Source organism: Lycorma delicatula, chromosome 1 (assembly GCF_047948215.1).
Source record: "Lycorma delicatula isolate Av1 chromosome 1, ASM4794821v1, whole genome shotgun sequence".
In the NCBI taxonomy this organism is placed as follows: domain Eukaryota; kingdom Metazoa; phylum Arthropoda; class Insecta; order Hemiptera; family Fulgoridae; genus Lycorma; species Lycorma delicatula.
Genome location: NC_134455.1, coordinates 61,133,359 through 61,146,968, shown reverse-complemented (window position 1 = coordinate 61,146,968; position 13,610 = coordinate 61,133,359). Strand labels below are relative to the sequence as shown.

Genomic DNA, 13,610 nt, shown 5'->3' with positions numbered 1-13,610 from the left:
TTGTAAAATAGATAACAAAGATATCAAAGTGTATGGAAAAATATCAAAGGATAATAGATCATAAAATATCATGCACAAGCAAGAGCTAGTCAATTAAAGATATTAATAATTACATGGATCTAGATGATTTTAATAAAGATATAGTTTGTCGTTCCATTCAAGAATTTTATGATAAGAGGGGGAGTATTCACAAGCAGTAAAATTATTCATTTTGAAAAAAAAATGTTTTCCAGTAGTACATATTACATGTGGAAAATTGTAAGAAAGTTAGGGTTCTGCTTTCATAAATGAAATGACCCATACATTTTTGATGGAGAGGTCTGACATTATTCTTGCTCAGGTAAAATTTTAAAGAAAATGCATGAAATTAATTTAAAAAATTCTAGATCAGTAATTTACCTAGATGAAATGCGGGTAAACCAGAACCATTCCAGGAAATGCATCTTGCCGAATTCAACAAGCTGTGGTTGAAGCTTAAGATTCTGGTCTTGAAAGGATCTGGTTTAGGTATTTGCCACGCTGGTTATTATGAACTTGGTTTTATAAAAGACTGTGCTCTAGTTTTTCAGTCAAAACATACAGGGGACTTCCACCAAGAAATGAACGGTGATGTATTTCGAGAACGGATTATAAATTTGTTACAGTCTTTGGAAGAAGCTGTATTATTGTGATGGATAACCCCAGCTATCATTTAGTTCTTAAAGAGAAAGTGCCAGTGACAAATTTAAAAAAGGTGGAAATTGTTTTAAGGTTAGAAAAGAAGAAAATACCACACAGTCCTTCACACACAATTCCTGAATTACTGTCTATTATGAATGAACACAGAATAATACATACTGTTTGAGCTTGAAGACAGAAATGGGACATGAAATCCAATCGAGATAATTTGGGTTCACATAAAAAGTGAGGTGACAGCCAAAAATAGTACATTTCTAATAGATGAAGTAAAAATATTATTGGAAGATGCAATAAACCACGTAACAATAGATGACTGGAGAAAATGCATTAGACATGCAGAAAATTAACTCAGCGTCAAATAATGGGCAGGCTGGAGTAGGTTTCGTGATGAACAAGAAGATAGGGAGGAGAGTGGAGTATTTCAAGATGCATAGTGATAGAATCATTGTAATAAGGATAAAATCAAAACCTAAACCTACAACGATTGTTAACGTCTATATGCCTAAAAGTGCCCATGATGATGATAAGGTAGAGTGTGTATACGAAGAGATTGATGAAGCAATTAAACACGTAAAAGGAGATGAAAATTTAATAATAGTTGGAGATTGGACTGCAAGCATTGGAAAAGGCAAGGAAGGAAATATAGTGGGTGAATACGGGCTGGGCAAAAGGAATGAAAGAGGGGACCAACTTATAGAGTTTTGCAAGAAGTATAATTTAGTAATTGCCAACACCCAATTTAAAAATCATAATAGAAGAATATCCACTTGAAAAAAGCCAGGCGATACTGCAAGGTATCAGATAGATTATATCATGGTTAAGCAAAGATTTAGAAATCAACTCGTTGACTGCAAAACTTACCCTGGAGCAGACATTGATAGCGACCATAATTTGGTGATAATGAAATGTAGATTGGGGTTTAAAAACCTGAAGAAAAAGTGTCAGATGAATCGGTGGAATTTAGAGAAGCTTGAGGCAGAGGAGGTAAAGAAGATTTTTGAGGAGGACATCGCAAGAGGTCTGAGTAAAAAAGATAAGGTAGAAAATGTAGAAGAAGAATGGGAGATTGTTAAAAAGGAAATTCTTAAATCAGCAGAAGCAAACTTAGGCGGAATAAAGAGAACTGGTAGAAAACCTTGGGTTTCAGACGATATATTGCAGCTGATGGATGAACGTAGAAAATATAAGAATGCTAGTGATGAAGAAAGTAAAAGGAACTATCGGCAATTAAGAAATGCTATAAACAGGAAGTGCAAACTCTCAAAAGAAGAGTGGATTAAAGAAAAGTGTTCAGAAGTGGAAAGAGAAATGAACATTGGTAAAATAGACGGAGCATACAGGAAAGTTAAGGAAAATTTTGGGGTACATAAATTAAAATCTAATAATGTTAAACAAAGATGGTACACCAATATATAATACGAAAGGTAAAGTCGATATATGGGTGGAATATATTGAAGAGTTATACGGAGGAAATTAATTAGAAAATGGTGTCATAGAGGAAGAAGAGGAAGTTGAAGAGGATGAAATGGGAAAAACAATACTGAGATCTGCATTTGAGAGAGCATTAAAAGATTTAAATGGCAGAAAGGCTCCTGGAATAGACGGAATACCTGTAGAATTACTGCGCAGTGCAGGTGAGGAAGCGATTGATAGATTATACAAACTGGTGTGTAATATTTATGAAAAAGGGGAATTTTCGTCAGACTTCAAAAAAAGTGTTATAGTAATGATACCAAAGAAAGCAGGGGCAGATAAATGTGAAGAATACAGAACAATTAGTTTAACTAGTCATGCAACAAAAATCTTAACTAGAATTCTATACAGAAGAATTGAGAGGAGAGTGGAAGAAGTGCTAGGAGCAGACCAATTTAGTGTCAGGAAAAGTATAGGGATAAGGGAAGCAATTTTAGGCCTCAGATTAATAGTAGAAGGAAGATTAAAGAAAAACAAACCAACATAGAAGCCGTAATAAGAAAGGGAGTCCGACAAGGATGTTCCCTATCTCTGTTACTTTTTAATCTTTACATGGAACTAGCAGTTAATGATGTTAAAGAACAATTTAGATTCGGAGTAACAGTACAAGGTGAAAAGATAAAGATTAAATTAAAGATAAAGATTAAAAGATAAAGATTAAATTCTAGCCGAGAGTAAAAAGGATTTAGAAGAAACAATGAACGGCATAGATGAAGTCCTACGCAAGAACTATCGCATGAAAATAAACAAGAACAAAACAAAAGTAATGAAATGTAGTAGAAATAACAAAGATGGACCACTGAATGTGAAAATAGGAGGAGAAAAGATTATGGAGGTAGAAGAATTTTGTTATAAGTAGAATTACTAAAGATGGACGAAGCAGGAGCGATATAAAATGCCGAATAGCACAAGCTAAACGAGCCTTTAATAAGAAATATAATTTGTTTACATCAAAAATTAATTTAAATGTCAGGAAAAGATTTTTGAAAGTGTATGTTTGGAGTGTCGCTTTATATGGAAGTGAAACTTGGACAATCGAAGTATCTGAGAAGAAAAGATTAGAAGCTTTTGAAATGTGGTGCTATAGGAGAGTGTTAAAAATCAGATGGGTGGATAAAGTGACAAATGAAGAGGTATTGCGGCAAATAGATGAAGAAAGAAGCATTTGGAAAAATATCGTTAAAAGAAGAGACAGACTTATAGGCCACATACTAAGGCATCCTGGAATAGTCGCTTTAATATTGGAAGGACAGGTAGAAGGGAAAAATTGTGTAGGCAGGCCACGTTTGGAATATGTAAAACAAATTGTTAGGGATGTATGATGTAGAGGGTATACTGAAATGAAACGACTAGCACTAGATAGGGAATCTTGGAGAGCTGCATCAAACCAGTCAAATGACTCAAGACAAAAAAAAAAAATGCAGAAAACCTTCAAGTAGAAGATTTTCATAAAGATTTTGATTGCAGAATGACCACTTACAATACATTGTAGTAATTTACTTAGATTTGATGTAAAGTTTTACAAATTTTTCAGCTTTAAAGTCCATATTTAAATGTTGCCATTACATTTCCATATTTTTGAACATGTGGGAAAATTAGGAAAATTTTTACGTGAAATCAAAAGTTTCAGATGTGAGGTAGTAACTTCTTATGCACACCAGAGTTATGCAATAACAATAAATATTTAAGGCAAGTTGACAAAACATTGATCTCTAAAGAGAAAACGTACAATTCAGTATTGTATTATTACTGTGGTCTAGGGGGGATGTATTTCCCCTTCCCTTATGTAGTGGAAGGGAATAAGCATGTGACCTTCACCTGCAAGATAATTTTAAATCTATAATAATATACCGTATAATATCCAATAAGTGCTTTAATATACTTTACCCCCATCTACACTCAGTAATTAAAATTCCTTATTTGCAAAGCTACTTCTACATAGGCGTAGAGATGACTAATTTTTCCCATTATCTCCGATCTAACTGATTGTTAACTTCCTCCTCTTCTTCCATAATTTCTTTCTCCAACTTGATCTTACATATACTATTAGAATTTGGACACCCTCCCAGAAAACATATAATGGTACTTATTAACTCTCAAATTGCCATAAAGAGCACAACCATGACCATTCTTCTCTTCCATAATTCAGATATTAGTTCTGATATTCATTTGATAAATATCAAACTAATTTTATTCCTTCTAGACCTAGGTTTAAATATTCCCTATCTGTATCCGTATTCACTGACATATCTTCTGTGAAAACTGAACTCAATAGCTTTTCACATACCCTCCTCTTTATTCTTCTCTCTTGTATCAACTATCCCACACTCATTACCATTAATGTCAATAAATCAATAATCATTTAGCTCATTTATGCAAAATTTTTAGCTTAGAAGCAAATGAAATCAGATCATCCACATTTAACATAATATTAATATTTATATCATCCTGTTACTCCCATCCCCTGTATACTTATTAATATCATTTATAAGCAATAAAAACAGTAATAGTAAGCAAGCGATTAGCAAACATCCCCGTTTCAGACCACTTATCATTTTTCTTTTTTTAATTGTTATCATATTACCCCAAACCCTAGCCATAGTATCTCCATACAATTCTACAACACAGATAAAATAGTTAGACAACCCCAAGTCATAAAGTTTGTAAAAAGTCACATTTCTATTGATTTGTTTAAATGCAACTCAGATCTATAGAAAAACCTTTTTATTCCATCCCTTAATTTTTATTTTTGAATATTATATAAATTAAATATAATGTCATTAGTCAAGTGCCCTTTCTAAATCCAGCCTATAGGCTGGGTTATTTTGTATAGGAAATAATGGAATTAAGCACGCAATGCATATTACCTTTACTTATGTGATTTTTCTCAACAATACTTCCGGAAATAATCTTTCTAATGCAGAAATATTTCAATAATTTTTCACATCACGACACATTACCTTATTTTACGTATTGGGAATATCCTGGACCTTTTAAAATTCTTAAGCACTACTCCTATTACAGGTCTATTTACCACATCATATACCTACCACCTCACCATTACGTATTAAGCAGGCCGCAATCACATTTGGGGCAAGAATACGATAAGCCCCAGGTTTTGAAGATAGATGGTATTTTGTGCAAAATGCTATTTTGTTTCTCTATATAGTTATATATTATGTACATTCTAACAAATGTGCATCAAATTATATTATTGCTCCAAAGACATTTCAGCTGTTTTTGATGAAGAACATAACAAGCCGCTTCCAAAGATAGCAGAGAGTAGGAACAACCAGTTGTGTATTAGGAGAAAATTATTTTCTTTAAATACTTTGTCCAGCAATAATTGTGATGATTCCTCTTCAGATATTGATAATACTGATGAAGATAAAGACTGTTAACCTTCAAACCATAATTCATCATCTACAGAACAGGTGAGTTGAATACAGAATAATTTGTGGCTAGACATACTATTGCTATAAAAGTTTTAACAATTATTAGCAGCAAAACTATTAACATTTTCTCATTACTGAGTGTTAATTCAGTAATTCAATTTAAAATTTCATTTAATGGACTGAAATTGTACATTTTATAACCTCTTATGCATTAAGTGTGGCAGGTCATACTCGTACCACTTAATTGTACTTATATTTGTATGGGTAAATGCTACTTCCAACTTAGTAAGGCAATTAATTTTAGGAAATGTATATTAATAATAGTAAAGTTTATTTTCGACAAGTTTATTTTCATCTTGTCAATGCGGCGATGAACTTTTGAGTTCAAAATGCCACAAAGAGGCCAAAGTGTATTTTTCCTACTCATCGTCTTACTGTTGCATCAACTAAGTTTTAGTAATTTAGATTAGAGACTATCTCATTTTTATATTATTTTTAATTGGAAATTATCTTACTTTCAGGAAGACATAGAAAATAATGGAAAAATGAACTGCACATCAAGACTTCCAAAAATAACTCCTGAAAAGAAGCCTCAGCATTGATGGAGAAAAAGGAGCCCTTCTTTGCATTTGAAGAATACTAGCAAGTGATGAAGGAATGAAGGACGGGAGTATTTTAGTGCTATTTCACAGGAAAAGGTGACTGGGTGTATTCTTAGTCCTGCATGTACCTTCAGGAAAAATGCAGATCTAAAATTGCTGGCAGAGAAGAAGAGATTTTTAATGGGTTCTGGAATCTTGGTTCTTTCAATTTGAAAAATGCATACTTAATTGGCTGCATTAAAATAGTCTAAAAACAGATCATATCCTAAAAAAACTAAAAAGAGTTTCTTCAAGGAAATTTCTGCATCATATGTAAATAAATAAATGGTGAGGAAGTTAAAATTTTCAAAACTGAATATTAAAGTATACATGGCCTTCAAAATTCAAGAGGCAGATTAAATGCCTTGTTTCTGACATCGAAAAGGGAGCAACCACTCCTAAAAAAACCAGACAACCAAAGCTAGCACAACAATAGGCCTAATAAAATTAGTGGTAGCAGACTTACAGTCCATTAGGGACCACATAAACAGCATACCTAAATACTAGAATCACTATAGTCAGTCAATTAATGATGGAAAACATTACTTTGGTTGTGATTTGTCAATATCGCGTTTGTATGAAGAGTATTATTTATTATTTACCGTGGTGCATAGAAAGTAATATTCATCATCTGGTTAGCCAGGATACATACAGAAGAATTTTCTGCATGGAATTTAATATAGGATTTTCAATGCCAAAGTCTAATACCTGCAAAATATGTGATGAATGCACCGTTAAAATACAAGCATTGCACTTGGAGGGTAAATTTGAATATGTCAAAGCGATAGAAAATAAGCTAAAATACCCTCAGGCGCAGGTCAAGGCAATACAAGATCTTCTTAAAACTAAACCTGAAAAGAAAGACCTAAGAACACTGGTCATTAGCTTTGACCTTCAGCAAGCTTTACCAGTTCCAAAATTAACGTGTGGACCAGCTTTTTATTGTAGAAAAATATGTTTCTATAACTTCGGGTTGCATGATTGTACCAACAGCAAAGGACACATGTTTTTGTGGGGAGAAGAAACTGGACATAGGGGTAGTGATGAGATGTGCAGTGCTCTAATCAAGTTCATAACCACTAAACCAGAAATAGAAAATCTTGTAGTTTTCTGTGATAACTGTCCAGGACAGAATAAAAACTGGGCTATGACAGCCTTTTGGATGCAGTACATTAGAGAGAAAACCCTTACTGGGATAACACATTACTTTTTAATACCAGGACATACACACTTGCCATCTGATTGAGATTTTGCATTAATAGAAAAATGCCAAAAGAAAATTGAACATATCTATGTTCCTAACATGTGGATGGATGTAGTAAGAAAATTTAATAAGAAAAACATATTCAGTGTCAAAATGATGACACAAAATGATATTTTAAATGTAAGTAATTTCTTACAAAATGTGACCAAGGCCAAAAAACTTAGTGTAGGGCACCGGTTGATTTTGCATCAGCTGTAGCATTTTGTTTTACTACCAAGAACCCAGCAAGTTTCTTTATTAAACATAAAATAAATGGAAACTTCTAAGAAGTGAATTTTATCAGAGTTGGCCAAGTTGGCAGATATAACACTTGAACCAAATATAATCACTTAAACCAAAGTACTAGGCTCCACTGAAAATAAGTGAAAAGAAATTTCAAGATGTGAAATCTCTCCTACCATACATTCCACCGATTTACTACGATTATTTTAATGCAATTGTACCAAACAAAGACGTGGACATTGACAATGAATCTGAACTAATTTAGTAAAAATATCTTATGAATTTTAATAATTTCATATTTCTGATGTTCATGGTTTTAAATTGTACAAAATAAAATGATGAAGTTGTTTAATTTTTGAAAAAGAACACTCTATTGTTATATCACCTTGCATCCCCTCCAAATAAGTTAGGATTTCTTTTTAAGCAAAAATTTGACAACTCACAAAATGTGTGACTTTTTGATTAAAAAACATTTTTATTCAAATAACAATGAAATTAAAATGCAAATAAAATGACTCATTTGAAACATAATTTACCAGTAATATATGATGTATGACTATTTAAAATATCACATAACAATTGTAGAGTTTTTCAAAAGTTAGAAACTGCCCTACTAAAAAATTCACATCATGTGGCTTATCACATTCTTTCCCCTTCAATTAATTTACTAGGCCTTAAGACTTGATTAAAGTAGCACACCCATTTCTCTGATTGCAAGGTAGCTGAAACCCTTAAGTGTTACTTTTGAAAATTATAAACTCGCAAAATGCCTTCAAATTCTTTTTGGTATTAGTTTTTTCCCCTATTTTCCAATAAATGTTTGGCTTCTTTTCGTCAAACAACCTTTTAACCCTAGAATACTAATGTTATTTCCTAATATTTTGATACCAAGTATATGTAAATTTGATGTGTATATGTTTAGTTGCTAATTTTAACATATCTGAGTGATTTTTTTTTCTTTTATTAATAAAATATTTTCTTTACATAAACACCTATTTTCATCATATATTTTACTTTTAGAAATTGCAAGAATTAAAAAAAATAAAGAATAATGATAACAAATAAAAATCTCAAACGTGTATTTATTTGAGTAAATAATTCTAATACAAATGATTATTTACAAAGTAAAACAAAGATTATTTAAAAGTAGATTAATTACAGATAAAATAATTATATTTACAAGGGATATCTCTAAAGTAAAGACTGATGTAAAATTTCTCTCCTTAAAGTTGCCAAACCTTTGTTATTCATGGCCACGCTGGTAATGGCCACTGCATTGTTGTCTGTAAGTTGTTGTGTTGTAGTATCTTTGATTACATTGTGAGTTATTACATTATATAATGAATAGGAAATTCGATGTTGCTGCCGACTGTGAAAAACAGCCATACGTTTTTAAACCATCAAGCTGGCTGAAATTCATAGGTAGTTGGTTGCTGTGTATGATGATAATGTAATGAATGAAAGAAAAATCTGAAAATGGTGTAAAAGGTTTAGAAATAACAGAATTAATGTGCATGATGAAGAACATTCAGGGAGACCCTTGATAATCACCGAGAACTTGTTGAAACTCATCGATGATGAAATCAGAAAAGACTGGCAATGCACGGCTTACACACACATATACACATAGCTTAATTTAAAACATTTATCATTGTATTTAAATATAATATTTTTTTGTTTATTTAATTCAGTAATTCTAACTAAAGTGCGTACACATACTGTATAGTATTTCATTTGCACAGGTGTGGTGGTGCTAGTGACCACTTTAAATACTTTTTTACACTTTAAATATTATTCATTTTTTTAATTCTACTGGATACCTGTAACATCACAACATAGCAGCCGACTCCAAGAGCTGTGTGTCAGTGCTACACTGGTACTCTTTGCAGTGAAAGGAGGTACTAATGACATATTTATTATACCCACTCAGCCACTAGTTTATTTAGAGCATTTTTTGGGGTGAGAGAGCAATTTGGCAAAAACGTTTTTGGAAATATTATTTTTTAATTGTTAACAAATATGCCTAAGAAAAATAAGACCTTAATTAGGCAAAATTTTGAGATATTGAAATATTGCTTCTACAGCCTCACCCCTTGACCTTTTAGTTGAAGATTTAATGGCATCAATGTCCCATATGTGGAAGTAATCTGACCAAGTTTGGTCAAAATTGATCGAGTCATTCTAGACAGTGTAAGGTAATTTAGGGTGCGACACCTAACACTGAATACACACACGTACATACGAACATCTAGAAAATTTCTATCTGGTTTTTTGGGTTCCGTAGGTGTCAAAAGATCTGATGAAAACTGCATATGCCCAAACTGGACCAATTCCAATACTTTCCCTTCTAAAGCTACAACACCAGGCAAGAAAGTTAAAAAAATAGGCGATCTTGTTTTTCTACCACAGTTCATATTCATGCACATTCAGTCAAAAGTGTCTACTGCTCCTTTTGTTTTATTTCATGGATGAATAGTAAGGCTTTTTTCACATAGCACATACTGTACTGCCTTGTATGTTGTATAATTTTCTCTCTTTTCCAAATTTCTTTGTTAGATAATCATTAAATTTCATTCAATATGTCATCTGTAAAAAACAAATTGAAACATTCTGCAGAATTTGCACGAATGTTTTTTGTTGGACCTGATCTGATGTGTACAATGTGTTTACCTGCAATTTTTTCAGTGTTAGGGACAACTTGTATTTTCCAGTAGTGACCATTTTTTTCAAACAAATTTTCTGACTGAAGAACAATTACATTACTATTATCTTCAAATATATTTTGTGTTTGTGGAACTGAAACTACTAAAGAGTCAGTTTTTTGTTACTTCTTCCTTCCAACAATTTCAATGGGTAATTTCAATAGATTGAATTTTTAAGACACACCTGGTACTGGAAAAACAGTTAATTTCATCTTCAGATGGAAAAAATGTTTAGTCTGTTTCGCTATCGTCAGAATCCCACAGACGGTTGGTTATCTTCTAAACAATCACCACTCATCATTAGCCTGTTCCGCAAGAATTTGTATGGGATTTGCATGCAAGTTTTCCATATCCTTTTAAAAAGAATACAGATTATTTTAGTCAGTGTAATCAATAATGTACATAAAAATTAATATTTTATTATGTATTTTATGCAAAAATTAGTAGAACTATCTTCTTAATATTGCTTAATACTAATTACACATAAAACTTATGCGTGAATTATTTTCTATAAATACTAATGATATGTAAAATAAACATAGAAAGTTACCACAGTTGATCTAAAAAAAAAATGTACACACACTTTCTAAGGTAATGTAACTCACAATGAAGGATTAAAGCCTAGCAGAAGACTGAAGAAGTTAGGGTAAAGGGCATATCCACAACTGGCGGAAAAGTTACTTCCACAAGTAAATCTTACGTACATTAGATTCTACAGTTAAAATATTCATTTGACTTCTTTGCATATCATATTCTGATAGTCGTTACACATTCTTAATGTCTTTAAACTAATAAAACCTCATTCTCACTCTCACACTCCCATTCATACCGTGGATGTTTAAATACCTTTTCTGATTTCTACCTGGCCCTACCATGACCACATTTAATAAAACTGATAACTCTTCCATATTTGTAATTAAATATCTTTGTATGTCTTATTCATAGTATCAATCAACCATAATTTTGGTGAAGGAATCATAACATTCTGATCTCTCAAAATCAATGACACCTAGCTTAACTTCTGTAGGTAGATGATCAAAATAATTTACTATCCCTATCTTAAAATTTCTTATTAGATTCAATATACTCATAACATAAATCTATCACAGATGCACCTACCACCAATATACATGAAATCTCCTGCTCTAACACCTTTCATTCTTCCATTCATCACCACCAAATCATACATTTCACAGATATAAAATATCATTTTACCTGTACTATATATAGTTGTATCTTTTAAATACTTACCAGAACTCATTTTTATATATTGAGTTAACAATTCTTTCTGCAATATTTGTTGTTTCCTAATAACATCCATAAACTCATACATTCTAACTGTCTGGTTAACTAGGGATCATGACTACTAATGGCTGATCCCGAATTATAACCAATGTAACTCTTCTATTAACAATTGTAAGAAATTTAGCTTTCCCCTTAAATCTTAATTTAAATTTATAATATCAAATATTATGCTCCCACTCATTTCTGTTATCATTGGTCCTTATCATCAGTGCAATCTGTGTATTAAAATGTATCGAAAACCTTATCAATTTTATGCTCTTTCAAATATACTTTAGAAAGACATACAATATCAAAAGGCTTAAGGTATGCAGTAAAATCATGAATATAAAACTTAACCACTACGACCAAACTTTATTATATATACTCTACTATCTTAATCCCCCCATATTTTCCCTTTCCCTGACCTCTGAACACTGATTTCCTCTGTAACCATAACAGACTGCCTCTTACTATGTATTTACGTCCTTGAACACCATCCATTCTTTAGACGCTGTCCGCCCATTCTTGATAGATTGATAGATCCACATCACACATCTCTTTCAGGTTTTCAATTCCATATCTTTTCTTTCCCTTAAACCTGCTTCATCCAAATAAGTGAAAATTGCTTATTGACATGCAATTATCAGCTGCCAGACATCTCTGATTATAACCCTTCTTGATAAGCTCCGTTTTATTGCAGTTAACTTAGTGAGCTGAAGGTTTGCCCTTGTTATTGTCAATCAAACTGTCAGCTGGCTTAGGCAGGATGGACGAGCGGGGTTTTTTGTACTATCTAACCAGATGACATCATCCAATTACTATTAACATGACACATTTGTGTATAGAATGCAAACACAAGAGATTGATATAATAAAATGACTAGTACTAAAATATACTAGTACTAAAATATACTAGTAGTAAAATGACTAGTAGATGTAGCAGTTGACAAGAGGCAGACTTTCAGCTTACGTATTGTACACCAAAAATTTTTTTTTGTTTGAACCCTAGAATCCCTATGTACCACAAACCTTATACCCTTAAGAGTCCCTGTATTCCTCATAATACTGTCTTTATCTTCTAGAAATTGAGCTACACTCTTTGCTTTTAAAGGATTCACACAATTGATTTAGATCGTACCAACATTTTAACACCTTACCACAGAAATTCCTCACTACTTTACAATAATTTGCATTTTTTCTGTAGCTTAACAAGTTAAAAACTAAATTATTACATTTTGCCTGCTCTTCCATATTATTAAGCATTTTTACTCAAAGCACTATTTTATTTTTTTAATGTTACTACTACATTTTTAATAGTTTATTTTCCTCTACTAAATCGGTAATACACTTCTGTAAATTACTCTTATTGCCTTCTGTATATATGCCATTTTTTCTTCCAGTAGCAACCCCTTTGATTTTTTACCAACTCTTCTGATAAACCACCCACAATTACAGAAGTATATTTTTTCTCCATAAGCTCTTGATGAACTCAATGATCTCTTATTTTTCGAAAACTAGTTTACCATATTCAGCATTCACAGTGATTATTTAACCCAACTGCAATAAATTTATAAAATTGTAAAATTAATTTATTACTTCCTTAGACTCAAAAAAAGAACAAAAAGTACCTTTAAATATTTACAAAACTGTTGTAATATAAAGAAAACTAGATGAAACCAGTATACAGGAAAACAACTGTACATGCAATTAAAACTAAAATGTAAAATCAATTCAATAAATGAGCATTCAACAAGCATGTCGTTCACTTGCTCTACGCGATATCAATTCCATGTTCAAAAAGTAAATTCACAATTACATTTATACATTACATTTTACAATACAATTACATTTTACATTACAATTACATTTTTACTACATTACAACATAACAGGATCTACATAAAAAACCTGCAGTTTTATTATAAATGAGTCTTATATGTTATATGATTTAAC

At 31.9% G+C, this 13,610-nt stretch overlaps 1 protein-coding gene across 1 annotated transcript in view; it reads left to right on the top strand.

Moving 5' to 3' along the window:
- LOC142318822 (spatacsin-like) overlaps positions 1 to 13,610 on the top strand; it is a 57,310-nt gene that overhangs the window by 3,394 nt on the left and 40,306 nt on the right. The window lies entirely within an intron of this gene.